This window comes from Gobius niger, assembly GCF_951799975.1.
Source record: "Gobius niger genome assembly, chromosome: 12".
Lineage (NCBI taxonomy): Eukaryota > Metazoa > Chordata > Actinopteri > Gobiiformes > Gobiidae > Gobius > Gobius niger.
In genome coordinates this window covers 7,928,581-7,935,592 of record NC_136863.1, presented here as the reverse complement: position 1 = coordinate 7,935,592, position 7,012 = coordinate 7,928,581, and the positions used below count along the sequence as shown (strand labels likewise).

The window sequence follows — 7,012 nt, the reverse complement described above, 5'->3', positions numbered from 1 at the left end:
TATGAGGAAAAAAACTAATCCAAACTAGTTTCTGCAAACAGCAACAACAATAATATATCTTACAGTTAATATTTAAAGGAACAGGCCACCGTTTTTTATATATGTTCTTACCAGAGCTTAGACGAGTTGATGCGTACCTGTATGGTCGTTGTGCGTGCACTCAGTCACGGAAAAAGACCAAAGATGTTGTCCCCCTCTATGGTGGGGTGAAGTTATAAGCGACCAAGCTCTTCCATCCATTTCTTGAGGAGATAAAGACATGGATGAGCAACAACTTTTTCCAGCTCAACAGTGGTAAAACTGAGGCACTACTTGTTGGCGCCCCTCACCAGATCACCAACTCCTCCATATCCCAGCTCTCCTTCGATGGTCAGGCCATTGCTCTCTCCTCCTCCATAACCAACCTTGGCGTCAAGTTTGATCAACAACTCACCTTTTACGACCACATAAATGGTAAATGGTCTCAACTTATATAGCGCTTTTCCACCTACATTAGGCACTCAAAGCGCTTTACAGCAAGGATCCACTCACCCATTCATACTCTCATTCATACACCAATGTACGCAGACACTGGGGGCAATGTGGGTGAAGTGTCTTGCCCAAGGACACAACGACAGTGTACACTTTCAGGAGGTGGGAATCGAACCCCTGACCTTCCGATCATGAGACGACCCGCTCTACCATCTGCGCCACCGTAAAAAACCTCTCCAACACCTCGATCTATCACCTTCGAAATATCTCCAAGATCCGTTCACTCCTCACCCTCTCCGACGCTGAAAAACTAGTCCATGCCTTTGTCTCTTCAAGGCAGGATTACTGTAATGGACTTTTTACTGGAATCACCTCCATAGTCATTCAAATACTGCAGTACATACAGAACAGCGCCGCAAGAATACGCAAGTATGAGCACATCACTCCAATTCTATACTCCCTCCACTGGCTCCCAGTCCCTTTCCGGATTCAATACAAAACTCTCCTCTCCCATAAATGCATCATCGGCCATGGTCCATCATACAAGAACTCATCCCTCTCCAAAGATCCACTCATTTAAAGCATTTTTTGAGTGGTAATCTTGTGTCGTTTTATAGTGTTTTGAAATGTAGCACTTTGAGATTCCTTCGAATGAAAAGTGCATTATAAATTAAATATATTATTATTATTACTATTATTATTATTATTACAGCGCGGATGTCGAACTGCTCCTAAGGTGCTTTTACGCCGTTACAATATAGTACCCCTTTTTATCCACTTAGAAAATCGACATGTTTAATTTTGTGTGACGATACTTAATTGTGTAAGTACTCACGTAACCGCATTTAAATTGGGAAAATGTGGAAGAGCGTGGTCGCTTCTAACTTCACCCCCGTTTGGAGCCATAGGAATACATTGGGAGAGGCCAAATACTAACAACATCTTTGGTCGTTGTGCGTGACTGAGGGCACGCACAAAGATCAGACAGGCACGTAGCAACTCGTCTAAGCTCAGGTAAGAACATATCTCAGTATGGAAAAAAGGTGGCCTGTTCCTTTAAAAGGTACTAAATAAGAACACTTTAGCTAACAGCACTTTCCCAGAGGCTTAAAATCCCTTTAAAGTAGCACCCTTTATTCACATATGTAAAGTGGTTAAAGTGTCTTGCCCAATGACGCAACAATAGCAAACACCAGTCAGATACATTTTTTATCTGAACATCCGACTTTTGGATCTGGGGACAAATGCTTTAACCACAGAGCCACAGTCGCATCAGAAATGTAGCTCTAAATAGCCGAGTGTGAAATGGAAAATTGCGCTGCTTTGACTCACAGTCACAGTGACCTCTGGGTGCAGCTTCATTTTACATTTGACTGTATTTGACTGTATTTGACTGATAACGCATCACTGTGCGTTATCTAACTTTCATGTTGGACCATACAAATGTGAAAATGAAAGACAGCATTTTCAGTCATCGGTGTAAAGTAAAACTGTTGATAATTGATGAATTTGTCCAAACATTGTGACATTTCAAAGAATGACTTTGGTGCAACGTGCCACAAAGAGCTCTATGCTATTTCGCACCTTGTTAAATGAACACCCAAGGTCTGTATTGAATGGGTTTAATATTCATATTCATATTTCTGTATAATAATGTTCTGACCATGACAGATTTTTAATTTTTATTTTAATGGTGTATAGGATTTATGACCTTCTTTAAACATTACTTTAAATTAGAATTTGGTTGGCCTGACAATCACAGGACGGCCGCCACATTTGCTCAGCAACAGCTTCCATTTCCTACCTAAAGCTTCATAATAGAGGACAAACTGTAATAGTCCCTCCCGTTCTCTCTTGTCCATGATAGATCGATGTGTTGAATGCCTTCTACCTGAACAATATCGTTCCATTATGCATGAAGGCAGCGTAGAGGCTCCAGAACAAAACCAAAATGGGTTTGCTTGCTATGCATCATTTACCAAAGACGCAATGAAAGAAAACATTTTGTATTGTGTTGTATTGTTTGGCCAAGGAATGAGTTTGCCATGAAGAAGGCCATTTGCTATAGATTAAATATTTCTATTTACAAAAAAAGTTAAATGCTTGATGTGTGTGAAAAGAGTTGGCACAAAGCATCATGCAGTTTTGCAACGAGAGATGATTAATTCTTCAAATTTGCTTCCCTTTAAAAGGAACAGGCCACCGTTTTTCTATACTGAGGTATGTTCTTACCTGCTTAGACGAGTTGATACGTACATGTCTGGTCTTTGTGCCCGTGGAAGAGCATGGTAGCTTCCAACTTATAGCTATAGGAATATACTGGGAGAGGCCAAATGCTAACAACATCTTTGGTCTTTTTGCGTGACTGAGCACACGCACAAAGACCGGAAAGGTACATTTCAACTCGTCTAAGCTCAGGTAAGAACATATCTCAGTATGGAAAAACGGTGGCCTGTTCCTTTAATCTTTCTCAATGAGCTTCAAAAGGCAGTCTCCTGAAATGGTTTTCAACAGTCTTTGAAGTGAAATACATTTCTGGTTTCTATATCATAAAGCCCATTGGGAAATTGTCCAAAAAAACGTTAACTTTTAATGTCTTCAGTCATAGGGCCCGATCTTGTGCATCAAAACGGAGACGATAGCGTGACATTTTGCGCTCAGTCGGAGCGCACTTTGTGATCTTGCCACTCCAGACTTAGCGCATTTATGTGGGTGGAGACGCACACATTTTCCTCCAACCAGATCGACTCCGCGTCCTGGAGAGTGGTTATGTGGTTGAGTGGTTGTGTGGGGTGAACATGTGCTTTTGTTTTGCTTCGCGTTCACGCCGAGCGCGGCCGATCCGCGCAACAGCGGACGCTGTAGCTCTTTTTCTCTCGACGTGAACATCGTTTAGCTCACGATGGGGTAAATAAAGTTTTTGGTTTGACCTGTGAGAGCCTAAGGCTTAAGAAAGAACGCAAGACAGCGCAATGTAAACGAGGAAGTGAATGTCAGCCGTGTTTCCATCAGTGCAGTCACCTCCTCTTGTGACGCCCCCTCACAGGTGGCGGAGGCGAAGGGCACATATAGCTCCACCACTCGGAAAATAATTCGCCAAGAGCCTGCGCCGCCCCGTGCGCCGCCACAAGATCTGGCCCAGAATCTACAATGATCTTGACAAAAAAAGATGATCTGAAAGAGACTAGATGCAATTTTATACTCACTACTGCCACCTCAGGTCATACGTGTAACTGCAATCTCTATATTAAGCTCGTGTATGACGGCACTTTGGACCCAAATTAACACCTTTTTCAGTGACAGTAAAGGATTTTAGAGGCAGTTGTGGTGATTATCTGGGCTCATTCTACACATTAGGACATGGCTGGAACATGTAGGGGGATGAAAATACTTTCACATTTTTAACTCTGTATAGTCCCTTTAAAACACAACCCTAAAATGCACATGCATTAGTATAATTTTAAGTGAATAATACATCTTTTTAAAAGTAAAAGTGAAGTTGTTTTATGATTTATGCCTGTTCTTATTTTTTCTTTTTAGATGAGTTCAAACCGACTCAAATTCAACATAACAAACCTTTATCTCAAGCAATGAGATGAACTAAGTCCTTTAACTCATTTAAGAGGGTCATTTTTCAAGTGTTGGGCACAAAACAGGTTGAGTGTTGGATTTCAGGCTTTAAAAGGACATCACTGTGCTCTCCTTATGACACACACAAACTCCAGATCTGTTTCAGTAGCAGAAGAAGAAACAGCCAAAGTAAACAGGATCCCCAAAGCTGCATGAATGAAGTGAAAATACCACATAAGCTCAAAATAATAGATTTTGAATTATTTTCTCTCAACTTCCATCTTTTTATCTCTAACATACTTTTTTTGGACCATGGAAGTGTAAAGTGGTTGCAAACATTTGGCTGCACTTCTTATATTCATGCGTGCTAAATTCCCGTGACGTTTACCAGATGTTTTCTTCGCTTCTGCCACATCAGGGACTGTCCGGAGCTTTGATAAGACGCAGCAGTAGCATAACTCCACAGGGGTGATGTGCATTCGAAGATACATTTGGCCGCTATACAGTAAATCTCGCTCTTCCAAAATCCCCAGTGGAATATTCTGACCCTAAGTTCCCTTTATTTTCTAGGAATTGTTATTTTTGTCTTCATGTAAGTGGAAACATTCGTGCAATCAGTCAAATTCCCAAGCATTATGCGGATATTTAAACATACTGTACTCGCCACCTGCTGCATGCCGTGCGTATCGCGAGCCGTACGTCAAATTTACTGGCAGCGAATGGCGGTGTGGAAAGGATGGATCACAAATGCGAGATAGGGAAAGAGCATGAGACTCTCTATACAGGACCTGAATATGTCAGTGTAGAATATGTAGCGTTGCTGGGAATGATTAGGAGAAACTAGTGCCCTGGATGAGATGGTCACGGGAAAACGGCGTACAGTATGTGGGGTGAGTGGTAACAGCTGGCGAGGACAGGAGTCTCATTACAAGGAATATGCTGTGAATGAGGTGATACCATAGGCTATTCTGAGTATATAACTGTCAGTGGGGCCATATTTACATCTGGTTGTGTACATTTTGTAGCAGTGGACAAATCATAATAATGCCATACAATCTTGGATTTGCGTCGCATTGAAAACAGCTTTATAGACTCTGCTTGGAATACCTGTGCTGGTAGCAGCAGGAATTCTGAATAAAAAACAACAACAAAGACATTGTTTTTTTCTAACAGCATCTTATCAAATCAAAAGGTGCCATGCTATAGAGCACGGTCAAATCCGGCCCTCCTGCATAGAACCTTTGGCCCGCAAGATGACTTAGAGAAATGTTATTACAGTATACAAATCAGAGGTACTTAAATCGTTTTAGAGTTTATCCTTAACCAGTGCTTGGTCAAGGTTTCTCCAGTTCAGCTTTACCCAAATCTAAAAGCTTCTCGACTGGAGCTTACAGTCAATAGGTGTAACGCCTCATTTAAAAGTTAAGACCAACAAAACTGACACACTGAAACACATTTTTGTCTTTTTTTTTTATTTGTCGTTTTTGTCACTCTTTTGATGCTTTTTCTAAAGAAGCTTTTTAGATTTGGGTAAGGGTGGCACGGTAGCACAGCGGTTTGTGCTCGTGCTTCACCGCTAGAAGGTCCGGGTTCGATTCCCACCAGGGATGGGGCTTTTCTGTCCAGAGTTTGCAGGTTTGCTCTAGGTACTCCGGTACCACTATAAACATGTACAATAGGCCAGGATGAATGTGAGTGTGTTTGTGAGTGCGTATGGGGGACGACGGATGGAAATTAGCCCAAGGCTACAATCCGGTGTGGCTTGTTTACATGCATGAGACCCATGTACATGCACTGTCCCGACCAAATAAACCAATAAATAAATAAACTGGAGAAAATGTATTTGGTTAAGGCGGGGGTTAAGTACTGTAAAAATGTGAGAAACACTGTTAGATACTTAAAACTGTCCAAACAGAACACCACATTAGGTCACTATACACAGCACTGGCATTTGTAGAAAATGGTGCTTTACTTTTGGCTAAAATTGTCAGGTTCAGCCCTTGGTCTTTATACAATGAAGAAAATGGGCCCTCTACCAAGCAAACTTGCCTACTCCTGCTATAGAGATAGTGCAGGTGATGTGACTGAGGCTCAGGAGGAATGGACAGTCTTCAGTGATGAGCAGCCATAACAGCAATATGTCAGCACCAACTCAGGACACATTTGATTATCAATGCTAATTATGACTTGCTTCTTTTGTTTCACCCCCATAAGAGAATAGTTTTGGACTGATCTCTGATTGTCACGTGACAGGGACTGCAGGTTTATTTCCTGTTTGTCTTCTATTGATTTTAAAGTTTTTACTAAGACTTTGCACATTGATATAGTGAAATTAAATGATACTTTTGATACCGTTTTTTGCCTCCTGAAGGGGAGCATTTGCCCCCAGAACTGATCTAAAGAAGCAAAAAGTTGACAGAGTAGGTATGACTTCCCTTCTGGTTTTACTGATTTGTTCAAACGTGAGTCTTTTGCAAAAAAATCAAAATCAAATTCTCTAACCCTTACTCAAAACCTGCCACAGTTCCTTCTAATGTTTATAACATGTGTGAGGAACATGTAGTGGCAATGCACACGTTGTTATGCCTCAATAAATGAATATTTTCTATATATTTTGAAATATTTCTGAAATTCGCTTCACCGTTTTTGAGTTTAGGAGTGGAAACGGCAGCGGCTCGAGGCGGTCGTCTCTGTTTGCAGTGTCAAAGCAAAAGTATCTGCTAAACAGGACATGAACTGAAAGTTCCACAGAGAGCTTCGCTTATATTCTCTTGAGAAAACGTGTGCGGTGTGAAATCTGGGGCTGCTGCAGTTGCTCAGGTCTATAGGTTCAGCGACAATGGATTTCTTCTTCCCTGATGGCACCGGCATATTCCAAGATGACAAGGCCAGGATTCATCCGGCCCATCATCAATACAAAATCTTTATGGAAAATTAACACTGGATCTTTTGACATTGCTGGAGCTTATTG

At 41.5% G+C, this 7,012-nt stretch overlaps 1 long non-coding RNA gene across 1 annotated transcript; it reads right to left on the bottom strand.

Moving 5' to 3' along the window:
- Positions 1-260: 260 nt before the first annotated feature.
- LOC306971039 lies at positions 261-1,008 on the bottom strand. The gene is made up of 2 exons (XR_013793428.1): positions 682-1,008; positions 261-433 (listed from the first exon to the last, which is right to left on the bottom strand). It is a non-coding gene; the product is annotated as an uncharacterized lncRNA (long non-coding RNA).
- Between the last annotated feature and the right edge of the window lie 6,004 nt (positions 1,009-7,012).